Genomic DNA, 11,829 nt, shown 5'->3' with positions numbered 1-11,829 from the left:
AAAAAAGAAAAAAAAAAAGAAAAAGAAAAGAGAAAACGCAGACGTAAGACACTGCCTTTTCATTAGTACCCAAATGGGTACTTAATGTGATGGAATGCAAAATAAAGAATGAGATGCGAGAATGTAAAATAGATAAAATAATACTTTGGGAAAGCAAAGTGCGTATTTGGGGAGGTGGGTGGGCGATGGATTTGGGGAAAACTAGTGGCTGATTTTGTTGTTTGGGTTTAGTTTTTACTGTTGGTGTTGGTAGAAAATATATGATTTAATGTGATGGAATGCAAAACAAAGAATGAGATGCATGGCGTATTGTTCAGTGAGAATGTAAAATAGATAAAATAATACTTTGGGAAAGCAAAGTGCATTTTTTTGCATGCTCTAAAATAGATACATATATTGAGCCAATGATGAAGGGACAACACTAAATATGTAAGTGTTATCATATTGAAATACATAATTATGATAGATGAATAATGTAGGGGCAAGGGCCCAAGATTGTATATTGGGCCTTGGGCTTTATCCGAGGATATAAATGGGTCCAAGGAGGAGCAAATAATTATTAGATATTCCCAGACCAGGTCCCATAAGTAGGGAGCAGATGAAAGGTTGTTCGAGGAGTACATCCTCCTCGGATTTGATGAACATGGTTCAAAGTATGTAATCCAGCAATTAAAGTGACCTTCCAAGAAGTTTCAATGATAGGGATGTGCCTCATAAACATATGAGAAGGAAGGAAACTTAAAAATATTTAAGGGAAAGCTGCCACCACCGCATTAAATGCAATGCAATTACTTTTCTGGCCGCATTTATGTGGAGAAGACCCCTGAACAGTGCTACCTTGGCTACCGCAATTTACAGGGAACTAGAGAGGGTGTCTGATGGGACAGGTATTCAAGTGAAGGCTCGAATGATCAACATGTGTAGGATGAGGATGGTCCGGAGGAGGATATATAGTGGGAAGGATTCTTCGTAAGAGAGGGATCCGAAAAAAGGGAGAGGGAGAGAATACTATAGTAATCAAAACTATCTCTGTATTTAACCGTGATCAATATACATAATTAATGGCTCCTTGAACGAAAAGTCTATTGATATCAATACATCTTGTTAGTGATTGATTGTCATTTAAATTCCATATTAGCCGTTGTTCAATTCATTAGAGCCTAGTTCTTTGATCCACTCTCTACAAATTTATTGTATTGGACTCATTGGGCTGAGATTCCATATACTTTAGGTTTGGGCCATAAATCGGGACCTTACAAATAAAATAACTAAAACAAATATTTTATTTAATTTTAAATTTATAAATACTAGTTGAATTCCTGTGTGTTGCATGGTTTGCCCATAAACTAATATAATATATGATTTATTTGAGATCTATTAATACATGAATAGTTATTACTAAATAATTTTAGAATTCTTATCTAAGATATCAAATAAAAAATTAATTACAGTAATAAATTGTGCGCCATATGATAAAAAATATATAATTTTATGACATGTAATATATACATGTATTGAGTTTTTTTTTTTGTGCAAATACAGTGTGTAGTGTATAAATTTTCTTAGAATTTAGAAAATTAAATTTTATTTATATTAAACTTTTGGGTTTTTAATTTTTTTTTTTTTTTTTTTTGTTAAGATAGTAAGCTATTGCTAATAGAATTTAATCTATTACCTTTTTGCTTGAAAATTTTTCTATCTTCTAGTCTTTACAATCCTATTGAACATTTGCAATTCTAAAAAACCATTGCCATGTCGAATGGGTAGAAAAAATTGCCAAATGCCTTTTTCGGGCAAAAATAGCTGCTCTTTGCCCCATTTCCTAAACTATTTAAGGAAATACTCCTCTTTTGAAACTCGATTTGTGATAAATCGAGTTAGGCCCTATAGTAGCATTTTTAAGAAGCCTATAGTGATGTTTTTAGGATCTATAGTGGCGTTTTGTAACTCGACCTCTATGAAATCGAGTTATAGGTTAAAAAAAAAAAAAAAAAATTGCCTATAACTCGACCTCCATGAAATCGAGTTATAGGTAAAAAAAAAAAAAAAAAAATTGCCTATAACTCGATTTTATGGAGGTCGAGTTACAAAACGGCACTATAGGTTCTTAAAAATGCCGCTATAGGGCTCCAGAATTTTTTTTTTTTTTTTTAACTCGATTTATCTCAAATCGAGTTACAAAAGATGGGCATTTTCTTAATTAGTTTGGAAAATTGGGCAAAACGCTGCTTAGTTTGGGAGAAAAGGGCATTTGCCCATTTTCTCCATGATTATTATTATTATTTTTTGCTGCTGGTCATTGATTAATTATTACTATATATAAACTTAACTGAAATTTGCTCCGCAACAAAGTATATATTAAAGATTGAAGCAATTAAACATCTCAGTGTGCTTTTGTTGCTTAGTTCTAAGCTATTGTTATGCTACTTGTCGTGTAAATAATTTCTCTGTAAACTAAACTAAGCGTCGTTTAGACTACTTATTAATTACCAGGTGTTGTTTACTGATAGGCTGTTAGAGTTGGCGGGATTTTTTTGTTATTCTTTCCGTTATGTTAGTTAGCTAATTTCTTAGTTTGTTTTCTTGTATATAAAAGAGAGAGGTGTTATTTCACAGAATCAATGAGAATTACGATTACATTCTCCCAATTGTTCATTTGTACACTAATTAAAAATCCAAAAATTTTATTCAAATTCCAAATAACATTTTTGAATTCAAGAAAGCTCAAAAACCTTAACATTCTTCTGCGTTAATAATAAATTTATATATATATATATATATAAATTCCAAGGGAGAATTAAAATAATTGTCATTGAGAATTTCAATCATAGCCTACAATTCCTCAAAAAGAATATATATATATATATATATATATATAGAAAGAGAAAAAAAGAAATAAGATTGAGAATTGAATAAAAATTTTCAAAAAATATGCGCAGCAAGAGGATTTTAATTTTCCAAAATGAAAAACATTAGAACACCCCCCAAATTTAAACAGAAAAACTTGCAGCCATAGTTATCTAAAAAAAAAAAAAAAAAAAATCGGCCTATTTTTAGTTTATTTCGGTCTAGTTGCATTAATCAATAACAAAGAGATATAGCTATTGTACGTTATGGTACAAGTATGGAACTAGATGATCCTTCTTTTAAAAAAATATCACAAAAATATGTTTCCCTAATAAACATTGAAGTTAGAATCCATTTTTTTAAAGAAAAAAAAAATCATTGTCTCCAAAACAATCCCTTCTCAAAAATATTATTAAAAATAATTGCCACTGAATATATTTCCAGAATTCAGAAAAACATGTCATAGTCAAATTTATCATAGCTTCACGACAAGTCATGGTTTTGGTATGTAGTTCAGCTACAAGTCGTGTATTCAAGATTAGTTATTAATAAGTCTCGCTAGTACCACATTGGTCAGTTAGTGAGTGAGTCTTCGGTTTATAAGTCTCCTTAGCACTTACAAAGGTTAGGCCCTTTTGTAAGTGCTAAGTGCTAGTGTTGTAAGTCTTATCTTCCCACTCCTTCTTTTCACATCTCTTATGTCTTTTATCTATATTATCTCAAAAAAAGATAAGTGGTTTAAAGTACCATCTTTTCACATCTCTTATGTCTTTTATCTATATTATCTCAAAAAAAGATAAGTGGTTTAAAGTACCATCTTTTCACATCTCTTATGTCTTTTATCTATATTATCTCAAAAAAAGATAAGTGGTTTAAAGTACCACATTGGTCAGTTAGTGAATGAGTTTTCGGTTTATAAGCTTGACTAGTACTTACAAAGGTTAGGTCCTTTTGTAACTATTGGTATAATAAGTTTTGTCTTCTCACTCTCTCTTTCCCCATCCCATTTGATTTTTTTTTTTTTTTTTTAAATGACGAGGAGTCTTTTTTATTTTAGTTTTTAACAATTTCTTATTTTGTGTGGGTCTTTATGGATATCTAAGATTTTTATGGTTTTAAGAGTAAATGCATTGGGATCAGATGTTCTTTGCATATTCTTGACCCAAAAGGTAAAACAATTGCCAAGCTCAAGATTTTTGGTTAGTTTCTTGCGGAAGAAGCAGAAACTTAGGTAATCCATTCGGTCCACTTCGTTCCATTAGGTCCATTTCGGTCTACTTCTTTCCATTACGGTCCATTCAATTCACTTTGTTCCATTAGGTTCATTTTGGTCTATTTTGTTTCATTTCGGTCCACTTCAGTCCATTTTGGTACACTTTGGTAAATTTTGGACCACTTCCACTTTCGATCTACTTCGGTCCACTCCGTCCATTTTGATTCACTTTGATATATTTTAGTCTACTTCAGTCAATTTTTGTCCATTCGGTCCATTTTAGTTATTTTCAATCCACTTCAATTCATTTAGTTTATTTCTTGAGTTTCTAGATCTGTGACGTTGTAGGTCTCTAAAATTTGTTTATAAAAAGAAAAAAAGAAAGGAAAAAAAAAAAAACGATACAAATTAATGTGTTATTAAACGAGATAAATGAATAAATTTGGCCTTGCTTTATTTTGTTACTAATTTGTACTGTTGTCTGCTGCACTATACTATTATTTCCTCTTTCAAATTTTTTTTTTTACCGTAATTACCCTCCTTCAAATAAAATGACTGATGTACCCTCCTTCCCAATACTCCACTACTTTGCCTTTCTTTTTTTTTTTTTTTTTTTTTGAGAAACCACCCCAAGAATAGGGGGGAGCAATTCATTCAGGGAAGTCAGAACAATACACAGAGGATAAGTTTGGAGGAACATCCTCCATCCAGACTTGATAAGAAGAAAAATTACAAGCCAATCGAGCCAAATCATGCGCTACTCTATTCTCTTGTCGGCGGGTGTGGCAAAAAGACACCTTGTGAAAGGCATTGGATAGGAGATTAATGTCTTTAAGAATGTGACCAAAGCTTGAAGCCGAAAGGTCCCCATTGTTAATGGCTTTGATGATGATCTCCGAGTCGCCTTCGAAGATTACCTTGTCAAAGTTCAGTTCCCTTGCCAGGCTGATTGCACTACGCGCTGCCAACACTTCCACTGTCTCTACAGAAGTAGGCAGAGGAATAGGATGTGTATAGGCAGCCATAACTAGACCTTGGTCGTTCCAGATAATGGCTCCCAAACCAGCAAGGCCTTTGGAGGCGAAAGTTGCACCGTCAAAGTTAACCTTCAGTCAACCCAGAGGTGGAGGAGACCAATTAGCTGGCCTGACCGTGGGAGGAGCACGATGGGGAGTGGAGGAAGCAAGCTGGAATTCCTGGAGGTTTTCAAGGGCCATTGAGTTGATTTTCTCGATTGGAAGTGTATTTTCACTAGCTCGGATCTGATTCCGACGCGCCCAAATCAGTGCTACTGTCATGGCAAGTAATTCCGATAGGTTGCTTTGGTCTTGGCAGAGCTGAATGATATCCAGCAGAGAAGTGCACTTCGCAGCTAACTTGATTAACCAACTAAAATGAACTTTCCACACAGGATACAAGCTTGAGCAAGACCAAAGTGCACGGAAAGAGGATTCTTTGTCGAGATTACAGTGAGGGCAGGAGTCATCAATCAAAATTTTTCTCTTCCTGAGGTTCACTCTGGTGGGTAAGGCCTCCGAACCAGCTCTCCATAAGAGAGTTTTCACTCTATTTGGAATTCTAAGGTTCCAAATACCCTTCCAAACTTTTTTAGTTAGTGACAAATCAGAGGAAGAAGGACTGTCTATCATTTCACACTCCATGAGCAGCTTGTATCCGGATTTGACGGAATAAAGTCCATTAGAATTCCTAGGCCAAAATAGCTTATCCTCACAGCTTTCAAGGCTTAGAGGGATGGCTTTGATCAAAGAGGCGTCGTGAGGCAAAAATGAGTTATCAAGTGGCTTAAGTGGAATCTAAAACCCCAGACCTAAAAAAAAAAAAAAAAAAAAACCTTAGCTTCAAACGGAGTATGTGTGAAAGTGACCCTAAGTTGGAGGGTCTTTGCATTTTGTCATAGTTTACTCACATAAAACATGGTTAAAACATCGGACAATATTTTTTATTCTTTTTCAAGCTAACAATTTTTTTGGTAAACTCAAGCCAACAATTTGTACTATTGGCTTGCTGGTAATTTTCCTACAGCGAAACAAATTTGTATGAAAACGATTTAGATCAGTCAAGATGCCGAGGGAATAAAGAAAAGTAAAAGAGATTAATTTTTTGAATTTAAAATCCTCATTATAAGTTGCAGAAAAGATTGGAAAAGAAAAATAAATTAATATACCAATAAATCTAAAAATCTTTGTCATTGATTATTACTACTACATATAAACTTAAAATTTGATCCACAACAAAGCGTACACTAATTAAAAATATGGAAAATTTATTCGAATTCCAAATAACATTTTTGAATTCAAGAAAAGCTAAAAACATTTAAATTCTTGTGCGCGCATAATATTTTAGCTTTTGATAATTTCTGAAGAAAAATTAAAATATGTGTTATTTGAACAGAAACTAATAGGCCCATATACCTATTATTAAACACAAACCATGCACATAAAGGGTTCGTTTGGATACAATTTATTTTTGCTGAAACTGAAAACTGAAAGCACTGTAACAAAATAATTTTTAAATGTGTGAAAAAGTATTGTTCACTCTTTTTTTTACTATTCATATGCCTTGGTGCATTGTTCATATCCCATGAACAGTGCACCAAGCGCTGGTCATTAAAAAAAAAAAAAAAAAAGGCAAACATGGGTTTGGAAATGCGGATCCAAACCCACACAAACAATATACAGCTCTATGGAGGTTCTTTTTTGGTTGAAAATTTCATTAATCCAGTTGAGTAAAATAACATCAAATTGGAATTACCAGTGTGGGGCCAGAAAGATTGTGACCCCAGCCCATTTCATGTTAAGGCCCAAGGCCTGCACCGAGGAGATACAGGACAGAGGACGCACCATGAGAGTCGAGGACGGTTTAAGGAAATGGCCGAGGACGAGCTCCTGCTCGGTATGCCATAAATGCCCCTAAAAGGAAGGGTGATCACAGTGCGGAACAGCACGAGTAAAAGGCTGCTAGAATTGCAATAAAGCATTCTGCACCTGACAGAGTCATGCTCTTCAACTTTTACAATCACCCCCAACCACTTTGGGTATGGGCTGATGGGACAAGTATCAGTCATGGAAAAATTGATCCTACACGTGGACGAAGGAGAAGGAGTGCAGACTAATATAAAAAGAGGAACAAGCAATCCGGATAAAGGGGCTGGGAAAAATGGCCAAAAACCAGAGCTTCCCAGTTCGCCTCTTGGAGAAAGACTCCTAGAGCGAACACGATTTAACTATGTATGAACACCACGAAAAATCCACTATCTGGTGACTAAGGCCTAGCCTTTCAAACCCACGCTCTATAAATGATATTGTTTGGGCCTATTTACGTGCGAACCCAATATCATTTGGGGTCGTTACAAATCGTGTCCTTACAACTAGAGTTTGCGTGAAAGTGACCCAAAGTTAGATAGGCGTTTTTGCATTTTTGCCTAAGCTTTTTTGTGGTCTTATGCAAATAAAAAAAAAAAAAAAAAAAACCTTAAAACGTTTTACAATAATTTTTTGTTCTTTTTAAAATTCATCCAAATACTGATCACACTTTCAATCCCACTTATTTTAAAATTTCAATTGAGTATGTTAATAGCAAAGCAAATCAATCCAATTGGTAGATTAGGTAGAAAATAATCAAAATGAAATTTTCATTTTGAAAATTTTAGGACCAATTTAGTAATTTATCTGCCTTCTCTTATAGACTCAGTCTGTTAGAAAATATTCATTCAAGAAATAATCAATTGGAATTGTAATCCCAAATTAAAATAAATTTTAGAGGAGAAGTCAGTCATTAAGAAAACATAACAAGTCTTCTCTTGGTGCATTTTGTTGTGTTTAGGACTTTAGGGGTAAATAAATAAGGAGAGGAGTGGGAGTCTACGAGAGGTATCCAATCAAAATTATGATGATTGATTGGGAGAAAGTTATTGATACCCAAAACTTAAGGTTTTTACACAACCTTTTATACAAAGCCCGAACCGATAATATTGGCCGAACGGGCCCAAAAATATTAAAAAGGAAAATGCAAGCAAATTTCCACTATGGCCCAAACAATAAAACAAAATCCATAGAATCAATAAAACTGGTGGAAGTCATCATAGGTTATAAAGCAGAATAAATATAAGCACAAATTGGGAGGCCCAAATAGTAGTCCATGCTTGCAAATGGATCTAACCCATCACCATTGAACTCAGGGAGATACGGTTTGGTAGGAAGGGGAGGTTAATTTAATTTCCTGTTTCATTCGTAAAGTTACAAAGTGCAAAAGTTCAAAATATAACCATATGACAAAAATCGAAATTACCAAATCCAATGAACAACTTGTGGGCTTTATCAATCACAATAACAGGTAGCAATCTAAAGAGCCAATAACCAAGCAAAAACAACTTGTGGGCTTTACCTGAACGAATTGTACATTGTTTTAAGTGGTCAATTTCTTTTATTAATTGAAAACTGATTTTACATTGTAATCCTCATACAGTTTATAAAACTTCAACTTGGATTGCATCTGACGTTCATTGAAGAAACATGATATTCACATATATCAATTGATTGAATATAGCTAATAATACAAGTATTAAGCTAGTTCAAAGCTTGTATAGAAATCATCAAAATATTTATTCATATGGTTACCATATTTTTGCACTAAATATTAAGAAGCTTACAACATTTAGTTACACTACTACCAAGTTTGTGCCACAACACTCCAAAGCTTGTACCCTAGGTGATTAAGGAATTGAAAGTACATGATTCTCCACTGCTTGTACAATAGTAAGGGACCCAATACAACCCAAAACCCAACCACAAATCCAAGTGTCGTACTCACATAAAACCAATCTAGCTTAAGTGGATGGAAATGCTTGCTCCATTTGTTTTCAAAGATGGGTTTTACAACCTTTATAGTATAATTATCAGTAAGTGGAGGTCCACAAAGTTTGTTTCCAAAGAAACTGGACTCATTGAGGCTTTGTAGCTGAGTGCTTGAAGGAATTCTTCCAATTAAATTGTTGTTTTACAAGTTCAAGTGACATATGTCAATCTTGACATACATTTAGGAACTTGACCTGAAAGTTGGTTTACTGAGAAAACAATAGATTCTAATGATCTCATATCACCTATATTCTCAAGAATCCTTCCAATCAAGATATTAAATGACAAATTCAATGATTGTAATCCTGTGAGACTAGTCACTTCTCTAGGGATCTCTCCAAATAAATTGTTCTTGGAAAAATTTATAATTTTTACCGTTTGAAGAGTGGTGGAATACTCAAGAACTTTTCCCTTAAATACAAGCAATTCACTTTTGAAAGGAATAGAATTATATCCTAGTGATTGCTGAGGACACCCTCAATCCAAGCATTGATTTTAGGAGTTATTTCAAATCCAAGCATTTTAAAGGTTTAAAATTCTTGATGGATTTGTCAAATCCAAATCCTTAACATTTTTTAAACTCTCCAAACAAAATATTTGGATTTTAATCACTCAAATCCAAATCCAAATGCCCAAATCATGCCATTCGAACAAACCACTATTTCCACTGATTTTAAAGTTACCATTGCAGGTTTTAATAGCTTAATTAACTGGGTTGAATTTGTCAATTAGGAAAAATACTGAAAATAAAATACCAATGGTGGCATGTATAGAAATATGATCAACAGTCTTTTACTTTAATGACATTGTTGGCTCTTCTTTATGAATTATGAGGAATGAGGTCACCCTCACCATGTTGTAACGATTGAATAATAAAAAACAAAAAAAGTCCTTATGCGTGAATGTTTTAATTAAAGACTTAGGATCAAATTCCATTTTTCTATAGGTATTACTATTTTGTTTCTCACTGGATTCTTATAATGACACTTAATTACTGTAGGGTGACAATTGGTACTTGGAATGTTGCTAGAAGACTTCCATGTGAAGATCTTGAGATTGATGACTGGCTTTGTACAGAAGAGCCAGCAGATATTTACATTCTTGGGTGAGGACTTCCTCATCCCTGTGACTGGTGCTTCATTTGATGATGGTCAATTTGTGTCTTGTGTAAACTTCAGTGTTTGACTAAGATACATTTGATTGTCAAAGCTAATAGTGCCTATCAATGTTTTTCAACACTTTATAGTTAAAAAAAAAAAAAAAAAATTATATTAAAAACCATCTCACTAATAAGTTCAGGTAGAATATGTTGAAAATAGTAGAATGCTGACCTTAAAAAATGACAAACTTTATAGTCAGATGCTGGGATGTCCTATGAAAATTGAATGAATCAGTAGCATATTGTACAGAACTGGGTATTTCTTTCTTCTTTTGATAAAATTTATTGAGCTTTATTCTTTTTCTTATGTGAATATGGTGATCTCTTCCTTGGGTTTTTTTTGACTTCATGATTATTTGTACACACTACTAGTTTATTGGTAGAAATTATGCACAATTTTCTATAAAAATGATAAATTTCACTTATTGGTGTTTCAGATTTTGTTCCCCGTGCTAGCTTTTGGATGAATTTTCCTAAAGAAGGGTCCCAATTGACACCACCTCATCAATCAGTGGATTTAAAGTGGAAAGATTATTGCCCAATGGTTTTCAGGTTGGTAGTTGACCTTCCCGTTATTGCTACTTAGGTTAATCTTCTATGCAGCTCATTTATTTTGTATGATGTGTTTATGAGGCATGCTTGTGATGGTTAATCCTAGTGCTTGGTAAGCTGCTTTGTTTCAGTTAGGATCACAGCCAGGCTAAAGTATATGATTTAGAAAATTTTTTGATACAGTGTTCCTCTTATTTGTTTTGATAAAGCTGTATTGCATGGTCGTTTCTTATAGGTGGAGTGCTTATGTCATTCAAATTCTTTTCATTCAAACATGGATAATCTTGATTTATATTGTATGTCCTATTTCTTTCCTTATACATACATAGTGAATTCTGAAGCATAATACTTAAGCCTCCATGTGACTTCAGTCTTAATACACTATATTCTGAAACACCAGTGTCCCTGAATGCTAATTGCTAAATCCTGGATGACCTATTGTGCTACAGTTGATACTGCCCTTGTGTCTAGTCTCAACACTTTTTTTCTTTTTTCTTTTAAAAGTCCCAAGGCTTAAACGTGAATGAATTGTAGCATGAAGGCAGCTATGATACTTTTGTTTCAACTCTATGAGCACTTTTATAGGATGCTGACACACCATCCAGATTGTACATCCGAATCATGTCATTATTAATCTAGGAATATTTGAATTCTTGACTTTGTGCTTATCATCATTTATTTTGGAGGTTACTCTACATTTACCTATGATTTTTTAAGTCAATGAGTTGGTAAAAAATGTATATGCAGATCATTATCATGTGTCCTTATAATTCTGTGTTGATCTTAAACTGCCTCTCCCCAGCAGGGGAGCCTCTTTTTATCCTTTTGTGCTGTTGATATTCATCGGTGGAAAAAGAAAAGGAAAAAAAAATGATGTTGATATACATGTCCTTCTGAAAATTCAATGTAGGAATTTAATTGAATTGTTCAAGATTGATGCTGCTTGAAGATGGTAAAATATAGAGCCTGATGGGCCTACCTTAATGGGCCTGACGGATCGGAACTGGTGGGCCTGTATAAAGATGATCCCCTGCACTTTGAAGGCCCATTGCTGACAGACGTAGTAAGGGCCCATGATCCGAGGTCCATATCGCCTAGAAAAGCCTTAAGAGCCAAAAATGGAAATCCTTGCTCACCACGCTCAGAGGAATTTGTATTAGAGTCCCACATGGAAAAGATTTGGA

The sequence above is a fragment of the Quercus robur genome, chromosome 2 (assembly GCF_932294415.1).
Source record: "Quercus robur chromosome 2, dhQueRobu3.1, whole genome shotgun sequence".
Classification (NCBI taxonomy): Eukaryota; Viridiplantae; Streptophyta; class Magnoliopsida; order Fagales; family Fagaceae; genus Quercus; species Quercus robur.
The sequence above is the reverse complement of the archived record's forward strand: the minus strand, read 5'-3'. Positions refer to the sequence as shown.